Genomic DNA, 18,325 nt, shown 5'->3' with positions numbered 1-18,325 from the left:
ACACACACATTTGGAGGGGACACGATTCAGTCCATAACTCTCTGGCTCTCACATTAAGACCAAGAATCCATTTTGTAAAACAATCCCTGTACAGTCGTGTTTATTGCTTCAAACAGACAGATGTTGCCGTTAAGTAACAGTTCCCACTAAATATTTAGAACCGAAGACCAAAATGTTACATGCTTCTAAATGCAGCTATTTCACAAGCAAAGGATCATTTCTGGTTCCTTGTGGAGCTCAGATCTGTTTGTACAACGGGCTCATTCCTTCTGTGAATGGGGCTTATTTAGAACCAAATGACAGAAGGGGTTGAAGAGAGAAAAACAGCAGGATGACAGGTGCTCTGCCCCTAAATCAGATACATGACAAACACGAATGCCGCATACATTCATCAGAAGCTAAAGGTAATCTTTTATTTTACTTTTTTGACATAATCACATGAATTTATAGTAAACACAATTTTAGCATAAAGACAAATGGACCCAATAAAGTATTAATTCCCCGAATGCTGGTGCTACGTACCCTCTTCTAACACAATGCGTGTTTCCCTTTAAAAACATAAATGAATATAGGCACAGGTTTCGGGCTCCTCACGGAGGTCGGCCAGCGACCTGGGAAGGCGTCTCCGCCGCTCAGAGACCATCCTAACGCTAACTAGGGGACGACGTGTGGGTCTTAAGACGCCCACAGTCTGTCGCCTGCCATTTCAATATATTCCTGTGAAACAGATACGAGTGTTTGAGAAGATATCCTTCTGCTTCCACTTTAAGTTGAATTCTGATACATTTGGGAGGAAAAAAAATCTCAGTTTCATCAGGGTTTCAAACTCCAGTGTTCAGAGCCTACGTGCAGGCAAGACAACGTCTGAAGCCTCATCACGTCTTTAAAGCACACCCACCTCTGCTGCGGTGATTGCACTGAGCCCTTGGCTTCGGCCCGAGTACAGGCTGTGTGTACCATCACCACGGGTGGAGAATCTATACGGAGCCTCAAGCTCTCAATTAGAAGCACATCTGCCATAAGGAAGCACCCCCCCCCCCCCGCCCGAAGTGCTGGGTCCCAGGGATCCTTCCAGAGAACTAGGGACATTCACAGAGGAGCATCCTCCCCAGAGACCACGAACGGACACACCAGTGCTTCTGTCCTGGAGGTTCTCTTCAGAGGATATCGGGATGAAACTGAGGCGCCCAAGTCCTGGATTGCGTTCTGACAGGAATCACTGAACACCTGAGGGCTTCCAAAGGCAACTGGAAAAACCACTTGGATGAGAATCTGCCACAGAGAGAAAAGAAGTCCAGGAATCTGAATGTCGGAGAAATCTGCAGGTCCTGCAGAGGACTTAGCCTCCCTCTTTTCCACACGCCCACAGGCAGGTCCCGCTGACACTCCATCCTCACGGACACCCAGTCCAGCCCACCTCCCTGACACGCATCCACAGCCTCCCTCACCCCTCCCTGGATGGGGTCTCTTCACCGCGCCCCTACCTGCAAATGTTCCACAAACCAAGGAGAGTGACCAGAGCCATCAGGCCACGCCTCTCCCACGCACCAGATCCAGGCACCCTTTCCTGAGCCATCAGACACAGGCTAAGCTCACCACCCCACCTGCTCAGCCCAACGCCCCCCCACTTTCTGCTTCACCCCAGCTTCTTGCTGATGTGTGTGTGAATCACTGACCTGCTCCCAGTCAGAGGCGGATGTCTGCCGCCCCCTCTGCCCAAGATGCTCTTCTTCTCCGTCACTCCGTGGCTCCCTGGTTTCCCAAAGGTCCCCTCCTCCCGGGATCTGGGCGTGAGATGCGAGCTCGGGTTCTAAAGTGGTCGCAAAGCCACCGTGCTGGCGGCTTTCCGTCTCACACACATGGTTCACGAGAGCCAGGAACTCAGGTAACTCTCCCAAGATAACACACAGTCACAGGAACGTGAAGAGAAAACGCGGGGTAACCGCCTTGGTGCTTCTGAGGCACCCCCCGACGCTAGTAAGACAGGGATGTGTGGGTGGAGGGCAAGCAAATCGACGGCGTTGTGCAGATGACACGGGCATCTGGTCTCCACTGCGTCCCCTGATCTTTCCTGCAGCCTCCGGGTAACACTGCCATTACCAAAGCATTTCCTCTTTTCTTTCTTCCTAATGCAGTTTTCAGTGTGGCTTTCTGTACAGGTGCGGCTGCTGTGTTCCATGGTGCTCTGTTGAAGGGGGTTTTATATATAAAAACAATATATGTATGAATCAGAAATTGGTAGCATTTTAAAGGCTGCCAAACTTCACTCTAACCAGGAAGAACGCTGCTGGGAATTTCAATACGGAGGAGAAATACATTGATGAAATGATTCTGTCTCCTCAAATGTATGCTCAGTATTTCTTCTGCTGTAGAATTTGTCACAGAATCACTAATGTCCTTCTGGAATGACTTGCCCTCCATCTGTCTGCATCTCCTTTATCCCTGAAAGCCTGGACCAGAGGGAACCTCTGAGGGTCCGGTGCAGAGAGAAGAGGACGCACCGGGCAGGAGGCGGCTTTGTGCACAGAAGTGAGGGGCTGCCCGTTCTGACCAGGACCCTCAGCCCAACAGCCATGGCTGTGCTGAATGTCAGGTGGGTCTGCAGGTGTAGGAATGAGGCACCCCCAGCCTAAGCGTGTAGGAAGGCGGCCCTGCCAGCATGGGCTAGAGCAAGGGGCCAAGCAGGTAACAGGATGGAACAAAACACGTCTGACAAGCCTGTGTGTGGTGGGGGAGTAATGGTCCCCAAGTATGACCAAGTTCTAATTCCCGAAACCTCTGAATATGTCACCTTAGGTAGCAAAAGGGAATTTTCAGATGTCACAAAGGTTATGGACATGAATACGGGGAGATTATTCTGGTGGGTGAGTTTTAAAAGCAGAGGTCAGCTGCGGTCAGAGAGAAGTGACCACAGAAGAAAGGTCAGAGGTGAGGGGCATTGCTGACTCAAAACAGAGCCAGGGACTTGAGCCAAGGCTGTGGGCGTCGCTCGAGCCCAGGAAAGGCAGGAAGAGACCCCCAGAGCCTCCGGGGGCCAGCCCTGCACACACCTTGGCTTTAACCCAGTGAGACCGAGTCCAACTTCCGACCTCCATGACCGTAAGATGACAAATTCGTGTTTTTTAAGCCACTGAGTCTGTGGTTATCTGTTAAGGTCGCAAAAAAACAAACACACACGATGCAAAAAAGACCAAAAAATACATACGATATAAAAGAAGCAGGTACTTTGTCTGATTTTTGCTAATGCAAAAACAGAGGCTAAATTTTATCATGAATCTAGATTTTTAGAGAGGTCATAAATATAAATTTTATATGAACTACCTCAATTATTAAATATTGGAGGAACGCTTCGGGAAGGATCAGCCATGAGAACAAAAACACACCTGCACAGGCTTGGTTATCAAAACCAGGAAGTGTCTGCTTCACGGTCTTCTTAGTACAGTCCCTACTTTGTGTCACTCCTTGACTTTCTTCTCTTAACAGGAGAATATTTTTATCTAAGTGCATGCAGAAAATCTGTGCAGGGCTCTTCTTTGTAACTTGGCACAACTGTTGGAGTAAATGTAACTCTGCTGGAAAAAGCTCTAATGCCTTTGAAATTAAAACATTTGGTCAAACCTGCAAGAATCTTTAGGAGCTGTTTTTAATCACAGGAGTATGAGATGGTGTATGCAGCTTACAGAAGGATGACAGAGCTCCAGGGATTCTTATAAACTGGGGACTCCAGGGACCCAGATGCGTCTGACCCAGGGGAGAAACTCGTCTCCTGGATTTTAAGGAACACGTCTATTAGAAGGTGCTTAGCTAATGAATTTTAGTAAACATGTTTATCAAAATTTATTTTTAAAAGTGTAACATTTTGAGAAATTGTCGTATCTAGTTAATGATAGACTGCTGATACCTTCTGCACATTATGTGAGTATTGCTTCAGTGCATATGTACTCTCTTATCGTAATCTCACTAAGAGTAGGGACTCTATCTCTTATTCTTTTGGTTTCTCTTGAAGCGAAGAGTGTGGTGTTCTACCCGAGATGTGTTAAACTGCTTGGTCACTAAACACACGTGCACGCACATGACCTCTTCCTTCAAACGTTTTCTTGACTTTTCATTATCAACAGTTAATTAATTCTCTCTAGAGTGGCCATGAGGGGCCTAAATTAAACCCTCGGAAGGAACTAGTATTTACTCTAAATCAAGCCTTCGGCTCTAAACCACAAGCACCACAGCAATTCCCCATCATTTGGGATGTGATGTGTAGTTGATTTCTAGTAGAATGCCCCTCTCAAGACCACCCTCTGCTTCTTCTGGTCCCTCACTCCTCCCTGCCCTTTTATTTCTCGGTCAAGGGCACAGGGTGCTCCCTGTGACAACGGCTGGACCCCTCAGAGGCATCGGCGCCCTCCCTGTGCCCCCAGCGTCAGCTCACGCATCACACCTTTTCTCCCTCTCGCTCGGGTCCCCTCTTTCCTCCCAGGCGGCCTCACCGCTCACGCGGCTCCGTAGCCCCTCCAGGGAGCCCCTCCAGGGCCACGTCCTCCAGGGAGCTCGCCTGCCTTCAGCAATGACTTCCAAGGTTTTGATTATTTTTGAATGAATGCTCACCAGCTCAGTAGCCTAACGGATAAAACCAAGAGCAGGAGAGAGTCTCCGGCTGAAGCCGGGACGGTGGGAGGAGGGTCAGGGGCGGGGGTGGGAGGAGGGTCAGGGGCGGGGGTGGGAGGAGGGTCAGGGGCGGGGGTGGGAGGAGGGTCAGGGGCGGGGGTGGGAGGAGGGTCAGGGGAGGGGGTGGGTCAGGGGCGGGGGTGGGAGGAGGGGAGGGGGAGGGGGTGGGTCCCCCCGTCCCCCCCCGGCCCCCCGCCCCCCCCCCGGCCCCCCCCCCCCGTCCCCACGTCGGGCCGCCGCACAGGCCCCAGGCCCCGGGGTAAGGCTGGCCCTCCGCTGCCCTCGCAGCGCCCTCTGCCGTCCGCCCGCCCGGAAGGTCCCGCCCCTCCCCTGCGCCTCCGGAGAGGAGACCTGGCGCCTCCCGCTGCGGAGCACCGGTCCGTGGAGCTCGTGGCCGCCCTGTGCCTCCCCGGTCTCGCGAGCGGGGCCCGGACGCTCAGCCTGGTAGAGCTGAGACCCCGGCGAGACGGGTCGTGAGTAACAGGCGTTCTAATTGTGGGGAAACGGACACACAAAGGCATGTTCCGACCACAGAGGGAGGCTGGTGCGGACGCGGGCCGTACGTTCCAAGTTGCCACAACCACGTGCCCTTCATCCTTTTGCAGCGGGCTTCTCAAATTCTTTCACCGGAATTGCTTTTCCATTTTACTGGCCACGTGTGTTCAAGGCATATGGAAACGGGACGTAACATTCTGACACAAACTTGAGGGGCCCTCCTGCTGCCGTCTGCACCGTTGCCGGCATCCCAGCCGATGTCATGAGAACATTCCGGGAGCAACGTCACGGAAACACGCCACGTGGGCGTCCTGTCCAGGATGGCGGTGGCAACACAGCCGGGATGTGAGCCGTTCTAACGTCTGCTCGCCGCACGCCAGGCCAGTGAACTGGAGACGAGGTGCTGAGCAAGGAGCGCGACTTTATTCGGAACGCTGGCGGACTGAGGAGATGGCAGACCAGTGTCTCTAAATAACCATCTTAGCGGGGTCTGGATGCCAGTTTCCTTTACAGAATCAGAGAGGGGGAGGAGATGAGAAGTAAAGTAAAAAGGCCGTAAGTTTTGCAAATATCCCTGGAATGGCCAGCCTCGGGGAGGGGATGGGTCCATTTCTTCTTTCTTGCAGCGATCCACGGGGCGGGGCGGGGGGGGGGGGCAGGGTCCAGATGTTTCCCTGAACAAAAACACTTTGGTTTAACATTCAGGCAGAGGGGCAGGGTTCCCCGAGGCAGGTCATTATGTATAGACAGTATCCTTGCAGTGAACAAAAGCGCGGAAAGCAAAGGATAAAGTAAAAGAAACAGATCCCACAGGGAGTCAGAATTGGCTCTTCCCTGTTACATAGCTAGTAACCACATTTACACACATTTATGGGGATTGTTTCTGCTCAGCACCACAACTGCACTGGCTTTGATTTATTTCCTTTACTGCCCCTCTTCCTGCTTCAATGAACAAGAGATTAGCTGCCGTGAAAATGAAAGTCAACAGCATCTTTGCTAAGGTTTTCATTAAACTCACGACATATGGTATAGAATGTCTACAACTTAAAACTATCAGTATATAAAACCAGTTTCCTTAGGTGCTGATTTTAATTTGAAGAGAGCTCACCCCTTTTATTTTCATGTAGGAAATGGAATTGTGGGATCAAGGTACCCCAATTATCCCCTCCTGAGTGGCTGAGGGACACAAGATTCCCCCAAGGTGTGAGAATGATAAGCCCTCGATCCTACAGACACTTCAAATCAAATGTTAATCACGTTCCATAAACTATTTTGAGTTCAACTCTATTTCTCAGTAAAAAGGAAGGAATTTCAAGGTCTGGCAACAAGTTGGCAGTATATATCCTTTTAGGTTAGGAGCTGATCAATTGTACTTGGTCAAAATGGTGGCGTCTCCATAGTGATCTGTGAGCCCGTCGTCTGGACCACACACAGCAGAGAGAAGGTAGACTGAGGGGTCAGCACTCCCTATCCACCCCCAACGCAGCACCTCCAGGATGTGTGGCCCTGGGAAGTCGTGTGACCCGTTTCGCCTCTAGGTTCCTGGTGGAGAAGATGAAGTAGCAACATTTGTCCCGGTGGAAGATTGAGAGAATTAGGTAGTGATGGAGGGGAGCATGTGCCTGACACAGGGCTTAGCACGAAGCAGGGGCTCAGGACCTGTTAGCAGTCGTCATGACAACCCTAAATTCCACAGGGGCAGCCCTAGGGCTCCCTCTGTCTCTCTCTGTCTCTCTTTATCTCTCTCCCAATGTGTCTCTGTCTCTGTCTCTCTCTGTCTCTCCCCGGGACGGGCTCTGCTCTTGCACAACTTCATCTGAACCCCGAGAGAAGCAGTTTAGAAGCTCCGAAATGGAAGGTGGATTATGTAGGGGCCACATCAATTAAACGTGTCACAGTTTCAAGTTTCTCATTAAGCAACTTCTGTTCTAGACTAAAGTTCTATTTCAGGAAGTAATGGAAGAAAGGGCATTTTATTTCAATGTAAGCCAAAGTTGTAACCACATAGAGAGATACAAATTGATTTCCTTTTTACCTGGGGAGTCCTTCATTTGCAGCCAGCTGTTCACTGACATTCTCAAAAGGCATTGAAGAAAATGTTTAATCAAAGAAAAAAATGGTCATAAATATGGCTCTAGACAGGCTTTTAAGGAAACGACTTCATAACCAGTTAAATGGCTCACAAACCTATTTCCTTATATACAAACAGAAAATTACCTTTTCCAATTGCATTCTTAAAATGTAGTCCTTTTTTTCAAGCTCAAAGTATTTTCGTGGGCAGTGGTCCCAGTTGCTAACACTACATAATTGGTCGTGTGCAACTTTAAAATGGAAGAGAAAAGCACCTTTTAATTTGATTTGAGCACTTGTTTTCTAGTAACCTATAAACCAGATTAAACGTTTTAGAGTGTTTCTTTTTGGCAAGCTCTGATTTATTTGGAACTTGTGTACATGCAATTTTTCAATAAAAATGAAATGTCCAGCCTTCTGGACAGTGACCGCTTCACCTGCTTAACTGTGACAGCCTGTGCTTCTGCCCCAGAGCGGAGCTTCGTGTAACGAACGCTGGTAAGAGGCGGCCTCCGGGGCTGGTACTCAGATGATGCTTCAGCGGGCTTCCTCGCAGCCCATCCCCCGCCAGGCGCAGACCCTGCTTCCCCAGCAGAGCTGTCAGCCCTGTACTTGCAGACTCTCCACAACCTTATGCAGCATCTCACACAGCCTGGGGTGGGGCTAAACACGCATGTATTCATCGTCACAGTAAGAATTCATTAGCTGGGGGGAAATGGGAGAAAAGACACATGAAAAAGTCAAGTTTACATGGTGACAAGGTCTAGAAATTAGTGAGTTCTAGAAACGCCCCCAATAAATTAGTAAGTGACCAGCCAGAGTCCGTGGAGAATCACGTTAGAAGTTTTAAGAGTCTGCAATGATTGCAACGTGCAACAGTGCATCTTATTCAAATACTTATCGTCCGCAGGTTTTGATTTACCCCCATCTGCCTTGTAGGCCTCTCTGAAAACCAGAGATGGTCTTGTTGTGGACGGAGCACTGTCGCCCTCGACCCCATTGGACCCACTTGTGCAGGATTCGCCATCCACTGTGCACTGACCTGCCCCCTGGGGGGCTTCCTGACACCCAGAGTCCTGAGGCTGGGAATGGGGTCACCTGGGGTCCTTTGCCTCCAGTTTGGTCCACCAGACACAGCAGTTGGGTAAACCATCTAATCCTTGGAAACTTTTTTGTTTAAACTAATCAGAGTAGTTTCTGTTGCCTGGAATTCAACCCAGTTCTGTTTCCACCTTCTGTCTGTCATGGATACCTTTCCGTGGCCCCGTTTCCTGGTAACAGGAAGCAGTGAGGCAGCAGCACTAATCACGCAGAGATCTAATCTCTAGGACGCCGAAGTCCCTCGTCCCCAGAAGTGGGTTAAGTAGGAAAACGTGTAGACGTTAGTTACAAACAAACGATTTTCTAAGAGGATGCCAGATAACATGAGTTTTTTCTTACTTTACAAGAATTCCTATCCCAGTGTTAAAATCTCAAATTTTTGAGTACTTCTGGCCTTGAGAGATTCTATAAAGGAAAAGAGAATGAGAGAAAAAAAACAAAAAGGCCAAATGAACATCCATCCTTGGTGTCATTTTGCAGACGAGCTACACGCCATGAGGTGTGTTTCTTCTGTTCTTCCGTTTGTTTTCACCCCGGTCCCCTGACGCAGAGCCCCAGGTGAACCCGAGCCCTGTTTACCCCGAAGAGGCTCTCGGCAGGAAGGGGCGAGGGTAGAGCAGCCCCACGCCGTCTGCAGGCCGAGGGTCACGTGGTGACACAGGCCCTGAGGGCCACGCAAGGGTCCTGTAGGAAGACGGGCCTCTTGGTGCCACAAGTCGTGTCTGCCATCGAGACACTTCTCCAACTGGTCTGATTCCATCCTTGTCTGGGAGCTGCGATTACTCTTTTTTTTTTTTAACATATTTTAAATATCTTTATTTTCTTTCATTATCAGAAGGCAGATTATACCAACAAGCATTGTAGTGTTTGTGTGTTCTGGTACATTACAATTCTCAAAGGAGATCATCCCAAATAGTAATTTTTTTTAGAATGGGTTGGGTTTACTTTTTTTAAGTTTTTTTTAATTGAAGTATTATTGATTTACAATGTTGTGTTAGTTTCAGGGGTACAGCAAAGTGATTCCATTATATATATATAGATAGATAGATATAGATATATATTATTTTTCATATTCTTTTCCATTATAGGTAATTACAAGATATGGAATACAATTCCCTGTGCTCTACAGCAGGTCCTTGTTGGTTGTCTATTTTATATATTGTGGTGTGTATCTGCTAATCCCAAACTCCTAGTTTATCCCTCCCCCACTTTCCCCCTTTGGTAACCATAAGTTTGTTTTCAATGTCTGTGAGTCTGTTTCTGTTTGTGTATAAGTTCATTTGATTCATTTTTTAGATTCCAGATATAAGTGATATCATATGATATTTGTCTTTCTCTGTCTGGCTTACTTCACTTAGGATAATAATCTCTAGGTCCATCCATGTTGCTGCAAATGGCATTATTTCATTCTTCTTTAAGGCTGCGTAGTGTTCCATTATATATATACACCACGTGCTCTTTATCCATTCCTCTGTCACTGGACATTTAGGTTGCTTCCATGTCTTGGCTATTGCTGTGAACATTGGGGTGAATTTATCTTTTCAAGTTAGAGTTTTGTCTGGATATATGCCCAGTAGTGGGATTGCTGGGTTGTATGGTAGTTCTATTTTTAGTTTTTTAAGGAACCTCCATACTGTTCTCCATAGTGGCTGCACCAATTTACATTCCCACCAGCAGTGCAATAGGGTTCCCTTTCTCCACACCCTCTCCAGCATTTATTATTTGTAGACTTTTTGATGATGGCCGTCCTGATCGGTGTGAGGTGATACCTCACTGTAGTTGTGATTTGCATTTCTCTAGTGATTAGTGATGTTGAGCATCTTTTCATGTGCTTCTTGGCCATCTGAGTGTCTACTTTGGAGAAACGTCTACTTAGGCAATTGCTCTTATCCTTCCCTTGCACTAGGATCCCTCTCGGGTCCTTAGACAGCACAGCAGTGACCTCGGCCAGCACACTTGGCCTCAGTGTTGGACCACATGTGCAGTGCAGATGTCCAAGGGGGCCAAGTTCTTAGGGACAGAATCACCCAAAAAGGGCGAATTCCTAGGGACACCTGTGGACCACGTGTGCCCCCAAGGGTAGAATAACGAACAGCTTGCTGGAATGATCATGACTAAGCGAAGGTCCAGGGGCAGTCGGTGGAAGCAGGAATTAGGGTCAAGGACCACAATTCGCATCCTGGGTCCCTGCTTCTCGGCTCCATAATTTTGGACAAGCAAGGGGGCGCCATGCTCTCGGCGACCAGTTCTCCTCTCTTGACCTTGGCAAGTCAGGGTGGTGAGGAGAGGGGCAGGGATCCCAGCCCCCCAGACCCTGGACCTTCTGCATCCCTGGGGCTCCACCTGTGGAAAACCAGCCTGGACCAGTGCCCCAGAACATCTCAGATTTGTCCTCCACCTCATCCTCATCTTCCTTTCCTGAGGATGACGGTCCAGGCCAAGACTGAACAGCCGTCCCGGCTCTTGGCACATGCAGGGCAGTGGGAGGGCACCCTCAGAGCATCCTCGCCCGAGCCCCGAGCCCTGGGCATGTTGCTTGAGGCCTGACCCTGTGACCACCTGGCTTTCTCACCTGGATGGTAACAAATAAGACAAAAGCCTCCAAAACTAAGTGGCGGCAGGAGCTCGAAGCCTGGAAGGGCTGCTGTCCTATCTTTTAAAGTTCTATTTTATTGGGTTACTCACAAGACAAGACACTTCCATTTTAATTACCATTGCTTTATTTAATTATCACAACGACTGTATGAATATTTGATGCAATTTTATGGTGTTTTACCAACAGTATCTCGAAAGTTAGCTACTGTGCATCAATCGGCCGCTGTTAGTCATTTATATTCATAAATGCGCTTGAGTCTCATTAGCAAAAAAGGCTGGAAAATATGTGAGCACATCACTGACAACGTGTGAGCGCTGGGAGTTCGTAGAAGGAATTCTTTATACAAAATCCACAAACAGCTTAAATGTATGAACATTTCTTAGATAAAAACTTCTTCTTTGTCGTGTTGAGTTTTGGAGTGCTGGCAGCGTTTTAGAAAATCATGTTTCCGTTTCTCATCTGCTCGCCGCTCCTGACCCTTGAGTCTGTGTTCAGCACACGCAGGCGTCAGTATAATTAATTTTAGTGTGCTTTTCCATTAATGCTTCAGCCTCGTGAGACTTTCCGGGGTGGATAAAGTTTACTTGTTTGCGCCTCGGTGGTGTTTCTCCCGCGTGACGGCGGAGGCGCCCATGAACTTCCAGAGAACTGGATGCGGGTCAGAACGAACGTGGGTGTCTGCCCAGTGCGCCAGCACTCGGGGTCACTGCCGCCCGGGACCCACATTCTGACACCACCTGTGTGTTTGCAAAGCCAGTCTGCCCTGTGTGTGGGGAGCTGCTCTGTGTCACTGCCTGCACCTCTGACTGGTCTCCCACAGCCCATGCTGACAAAGGGACAAAGGGGCAATGCTGTAGGACAGGCTGTTCGGTCCAGGTGCCCGCTTCCCCGGGGAGGGCATCCCCGCTGCCTACCGCGGTGCCCTGGCTCTGCTGACAGCACAACCTCCACCCCACCCCGTTCATCCCCCCCTCACACCACGTCCTGGCCAGGCGAGGCCTTGGGGTCCAAGAGCCCACTTCCCAGGGAGGTAGAAATGGGCCACACAGGACATACAGCCACGCTGGGGTCAGCCCTGTGACAGCGGGGCCTCGCGAGGCTGTTTGGGGGATCACCCTCCCCTGAGCAGCTGCGGGATGTGGTCCCACTACAGGGACCCTTGGGGTCATAGTGATGCAGTGACAGCATCACACGTTCAGCTCCTTGGGGTCCCCAAACCAATACCCCGTCCCCCTGGACTCTCATCTCATGTCCAGATTTCAGACCAAAGTCTGAGAGTAAGAAATAGTCACTTTGCAACGTTCACATTTTTTTCTGAAGAAAGGTGGGGATAAAACGAGATAATATAGATAAAGTGCCTGACCTTGGGCTCCATCCGACTTGGTCACTGCAGCGACTTCCGAACCCTGCTGGAACTGCCAGTTTAAAAATGCAAGAAGTGTTTTTGCATAATTCCTGTTTTGTGCAAGTAGCCACAGTTCCTTCATTTCTCTGTACTTTCTCATTCTTTATATTATTTTATAATATAAATGAATATAATATAAATATATAATATATATATAATATATATATTATATATTATATATATTATATATTATATATATATTATATATAATATATATAATATATATTATATATAATATATATAAAATATATATATTATATATATAATATATATATTATATATATTATATATATATAATATATATTATATATATATAATATATATATTATATATATAATATATATATAATATATATATATTATATATATTATATATATAATATATATTATATATAATATATATTATATATATAATATATAATATATATAAAATATATATTATATATAATATATAATATATTATATATATTATATATAATATAATAATAAAATAATATAATATAATAATAATATAATAATATATATTATATATTATATATAATATATATATAATATAATATAATATAATATAAAATGAATATTATTATTCATTTTATTTCAAGAGATGAAATACATTCATGCTCTGTCAAGAGAGCCCAAGGAAGTTAGAAGCCTTTTTATGTGAAGTAGAAAGGCAAAAGAAAATAAATAAATAAAAACTTGGGAAACTTTAAAATTCTACTTTTATGATGAGAGAAGCTGAGAGAAGCTGAGAGCAACGGTACAGTGAAGTTTGCATCTCTGTCCATAAGTTGTGCCATGTTCTTCTCCATGTCCATAATGCAAATAATCCAGCAAATTAACATCTCACAGGAAGGCTTGTTTACCTTCCGCTGAAAATCTCATGCATTTTAAGTGAAGGTCCTGGAATTCTGTAATCAAGCAAGCTCCGCTTCTCACCACCCATTCATCACGGATCACTAGATAAGTTTACTCCAGCCGCCCCACCCCCCACCCCATCAGGGCTGACTGTGTGCTTCTGACCAACGAGGAGTGTCCTCTGAGGTCTTTGAAACATCCTCTGGTGGTGAAGCCCTTGTAGGAGCTCAGGTAAGTGGGTTGCAGGCCACATTACTGATTTATATGTGCTCTTTGTTTTTATGGGATCAGATTCCATTTTGGAAATTGACTTGTGGGGCTGGGTTCCTGCACAGACACGAGCTCTCAGCTGCAGACTAGGGTCCTCCTCCTCCTCCTGGGATGCCAGCCCATGCTAGTCATGTAGGGCAGGAGACCCAGGCCAGCCACAGGGATGAGACATCGCAGTCCACACCTTGGGAGCCCTGCTGTTTGGGGAGATTTCAAGCTGATACAAGGAAACGGTGTGAAGGAAACCTTCACCCATACACGGTGAAGGTGCGTGCCCCGGGCTCAGCCCTGGTGGTTGGCGAGCAAGGCAGGAGGTGCCTTGGCCAGGATCCGACTCCCAGTCCCTGTGACCTGGGCACGTCACCCACCTACCCTGGCCTCAGGTTCCTCACGTGTGAAAGAGGAGAACACCCAGATCAGCTCTGCAGCAATAATATTCTCTCTGTTTAATCGTGTCTGTTCAGGTTCAGAGCCCAGACGGGCACAGCTGGATAGCAAACAACAGAACTTTCTTCCCAGTGTAGATGACACTCATGAACAGATGTGGAGCATTTCAAGGAGAAGGGGGTGCAAGGGAGCTACAGGCCCCCGGGAGGACCGACGGAGAGTTTTGAATTGTGAGTCTGATTAAAAACCACAAAAATGCTGGTGACACGTGTGGTGTTGGTGCCTCGATGGCATCGGGTTTGATCGCAACAATCATCCTGCAGGAAACACACAGACGGCCGCCCAGACCCTGGGGAGCCTCTGCCCTCCCCAGGGACCTAGATGCACGTGAGCAGCGGCTGGAGGCCCCGTCCCCCCCAGACTTGGGAGAAAGCCCCTGAAATAAGGAAGATGAGGGCCCCCAAGGCGATTCACGAGCTTCACGTTTTTGAAACCTACCCAGGGAATATCTCTGTCTTTCACAGAGCTAAGGTCTATGCTGGTTGTTACTCTGTTTTGAGTTGACAAAAACCCTAATTTCAGTAGGAACAGAGGACCCATCAGCATCAACACGAGATGCTTGCAGGGAAACAGGCCGAGGGTGTCTGCCCCCAAAAGAAGCAATTTCCTGGACTTCCCTTTGTGAACCAAAGAGAGGGGCCCCAGGGCTCCCCACGAGGAAACCTTTAACTCCTGTTTTCTCTGGAAGAGGGTCACATCTCTGTGGAATTCTGAGACCGGTTTGCTCTTCACTTAGGGTGAGGGACACACGGCCACCGATTAAGGAATTGTTTGGTAATACCTGTTGGTCTGCAGTCTTTTCAGTGCAAACTCATGCAGTAAGTGAACATCATAGCTACCGTGTCTGGGCCATAGTGACCCTCGGTGAAGCTGCAAGGCAGTGGGAGTTGATGATGTTCTCCTGGTCTGTGGAGCCCCGTCAGATACCTTGCAGGGGCCTGAGTCTCAGACGTTCTTCAGTGTTTTTGCTGAAAGCCACGTTGCCTTTTCCTGACAATAAATGATCCTCAAGGTTAATATTTCCGACTTTTCTATGACAACTATAAAACGGGTCTGTCATTAATAAGGAAGGCGACACTTCATTAACCAGTCCTGTCACACACCGCAACCTCAAAGATCCCCCCCTGCACAGCTCCCTGCCCCTTCATTCTCCCGGGCAGCCAGGGTCAGCGCCAAAGCACAGGAGAGGCTGGAGGGCAAGCCGAGAGCTGGAGCTGAATCCTTGTCGGGTCATCAGACACCCACCCGCAGCCAGACGGCCAATGGTCAAGAACATTCCAACATGACAGCACACCAGGGACACGGGGCCCAGATGAAGCCCTGTGCCCAAGCGCCGGCCCTGCTTCCGGGCAGCAGCTCGGAGCTCCTCGGGGCTCTGCGTCCAGCCCCGGCACCCGGAAAGCCAGGATGAGCCGACGTGCCCGTTCTGTGCTTTCCAGGGAAGAGGAACTCAGCCTGCTCGATATTCTAGGCTGTGTGACCCGCGGACAAGCACACAGGAAAAGGTCAGAACGTGCCTGTTGTTAATCGTATTCTTTTGCTCACTTGCAACAATCATCCACTCGTTTGAGTTCACAACAGCATAATTTTTGTGGACGTAACTTTATCGCCCACTTTAGGCCGAGGCCCAGAGAGGGGAACTAAGCGCCCAAGGTCAGGGCTGGGTGGGGTGTGGCCCTGAGCCCCAGGGCTCTCCGATCCCGGCACCATGAAAGCCACCGAGGCCGAGGCTCTCACCTGGTGAGGAGAGGTAAAGGTGAGCGTTTGAAACACTAAAATGAAATTGAAAACTGAGAAGAAGTTTTTTTCAGGTAATTAGGAGGCGTTTGGCAGATCAATGCAATAAAACAGGTAGGGTCCATTTCCCACACGGTGTCCTCGTGATCACGATGAAATCCCTCAGGCGCCTTTAAGGCCGGGTGCCGCGAGGGCTTCTTTACATCCCAACAGCCAACCTCTCCCTTCATCTTGAGAGCAAAGGATATCACTGCTCACACATCCTGAGATGAAGACATAATGAAGCCAAGGCCATTTCCAGGGGACTTAAAGTCTGAAATGCATCAAGTCCTTTAAATGGAAAACTTGCCCTTTATATGATAATTAGCTCAGTTCAAAGAACAACTCCACTGTCGAAAGGATAAGAAATATTTGAGAATATATATTAGACACTTCACAGCTTAAAACGAAACCCCTGGCTTGCAGGGGACTCGGAAGCACTGCCCTCGGAAGCCTGTCTCAGCTCCTGCCGGCTGGAAAGAGCATTCCGTGGAATAAAATTAAATTGGTTTATGTTTCCTCAGTAATCAGATCTGACAGAATAATTTTTCAGTAGCAAATGGAAATGGTGAACATTGAGGCGATATAAACAATTCTGAAGCACCTGCCCACAGCGCCACCCTCCATCCTTGGAGGGACATTGGCTTCTATTTTAGAGCTACAAGTGAGGTGAGTTCTTTATCGAAAGTCAGCTCACAAGATCTTTATTAATTATGAGTGGTAAGATTATATTAATGTCCTGTGTTTCAACTTATCACAAAGATATCTCCACTTCAAGAGAACGTTTCTGCGGATGAACTTGGACGTCCTACAGCTACTTGGAAAGAAAGCAAGTGTGAGCCTGTACCTGTCCTGCAGGAAACCCAGACTTAGAGCTTGCTCTGATTTCAACAGCCATCTTCACCCTGTATTTATTTTTAGAACAACCGGTTTTCTTTTTTCACGACGTGATTCTTAGATTCTAAATAGCTGAATAAACTTTTACTGAAAATAACGTGTTATAACATAAAGACATTTACATTTCAGCTCTCAGTACCAGGCAGCACACGCTCCTCCGCGTGGAACCTTCTGCATCCCACGACAGAGGGCCAGCCCCGTCTGCCCCACTGACCCTGCTCCCTCCTCGGGACATGCCTGCCCATACACAGCTCTCCCTGTAAACTGCTTTATGGGAGCCTTTGGATCTGGCCCTTTTCTGATGCTCTGGCCAGTGTTCTTTCCCCTGTGATCAGAGATGATTGTGCCTTTTCTCCTTCCCGTCCTGATTCTCTGGAATCACGTGTGTTAATCAGCATCCTTGCAGAGACCACCTCTGTCATCTTAATCCTGGTAAATCATGAAAATCCCCTCTTCCTGCAAGGTCTGTTCCCCCGACACTGATTCTGTGTGTCTGCGGTAGGACTCGGGGACCTATTTTAAGAATAGGTCTTCTTGGGGCTTCCCTGGTGACACAATGGTTAAGAATCCGCCTGCCAATGCAGGGGACAAGGGTTCTAGCCCTGGTCCAGGAAGATCCCACATGCCACGGAGCAACTAAGCCCATGAGCCACAACTACTGAAGCCCGCACGCCTAGAGCCCATGCTCTGCAACAAGAGAAGCCACCACAATGGGAAGCCCGCGCACCACGACGAAGAGTAGCCCCCGCTCACCGCAACTAGAGAAAGCCTGCGCGCAGCACCGAAGACCCAATGCAGCCAAAAATAAATAAACAAAAATTATAAAACAAAAAAAAGAATAGATCTCCTCATCAAGGCGGGTACTTCACAGGCGGCTACAGAGCTGCCTTAGCCACGTATCCTGGAGCTCACAATCCTGGAGAAGCAGGACCACGCCAAGGAAGTGAGCTTTGAATCAGCAGGTCTGAGAACGTTCCATCAACTACTGGCTGTGTAACCTTGGCACTTGGACTTGAAATATCCAAGCTTTGAATTTCTTTATCAAAGGCGCATGTTAGACACTCGATGGTCATTCCTGAGATCCTTTGATCACACGTCTCGTCAGCACTGAGTTCCTGAAAGTGGCAGCTAGTATCAGAAAACATACAAAATAGTATTTCTTAACGGCTTGAGCTATTCCTCCTTATAAAGAAAGATGCTGAGTTCTTTTCATTTTTAGTTAATACTTCATTTTCATTTGAAAGGATTCTAACACTGCACAAGCATGCAGAAGGATGAGAAAATCGTGCATCTCTGTGGACTGAATAGTGAGTATATAAACATAGACTCACTACCACTAGGCACTGAGGGTTGAAATCCCATTTCTCAGGCAAATCAAAGCAGCGTTTCCAAAAATACTTCTAAATAATGATGTCTTTCCCACCATTTTCATCTCCCTTTTTCTGCCATACTTACCCTAGTGTTTTCTTTATTTTTCATTTTCTACTCATATTTCACAAATAAGGGCATATTAAAATATACTGGTTAAATTGTGGACTTTTTGCCCTCAAATCCCCTCTCCCGATGTTAGTTGAGTTACTTTGGACAAAGTACCCGGCCACTCTATGCCTGCTTTTTCATCCAAAAGATGGGCTGGTGACATTATGATTAAATTAATGGACTTGAAAACTGTTAGAATTATGCCTAACACAAAGGAATCACTCAAAGTTGTGAGCTACAATCACAAGGAATAAACTAAAGCCTGAAATA

This window comes from Stenella coeruleoalba, assembly GCF_951394435.1.
Source record: "Stenella coeruleoalba genome assembly, chromosome: 13".
In the NCBI taxonomy this organism is placed as follows: Eukaryota; Metazoa; Chordata; class Mammalia; order Artiodactyla; family Delphinidae; genus Stenella; species Stenella coeruleoalba.
The sequence above is the reverse complement of the archived record's forward strand: the minus strand, read 5'-3'. Positions refer to the sequence as shown.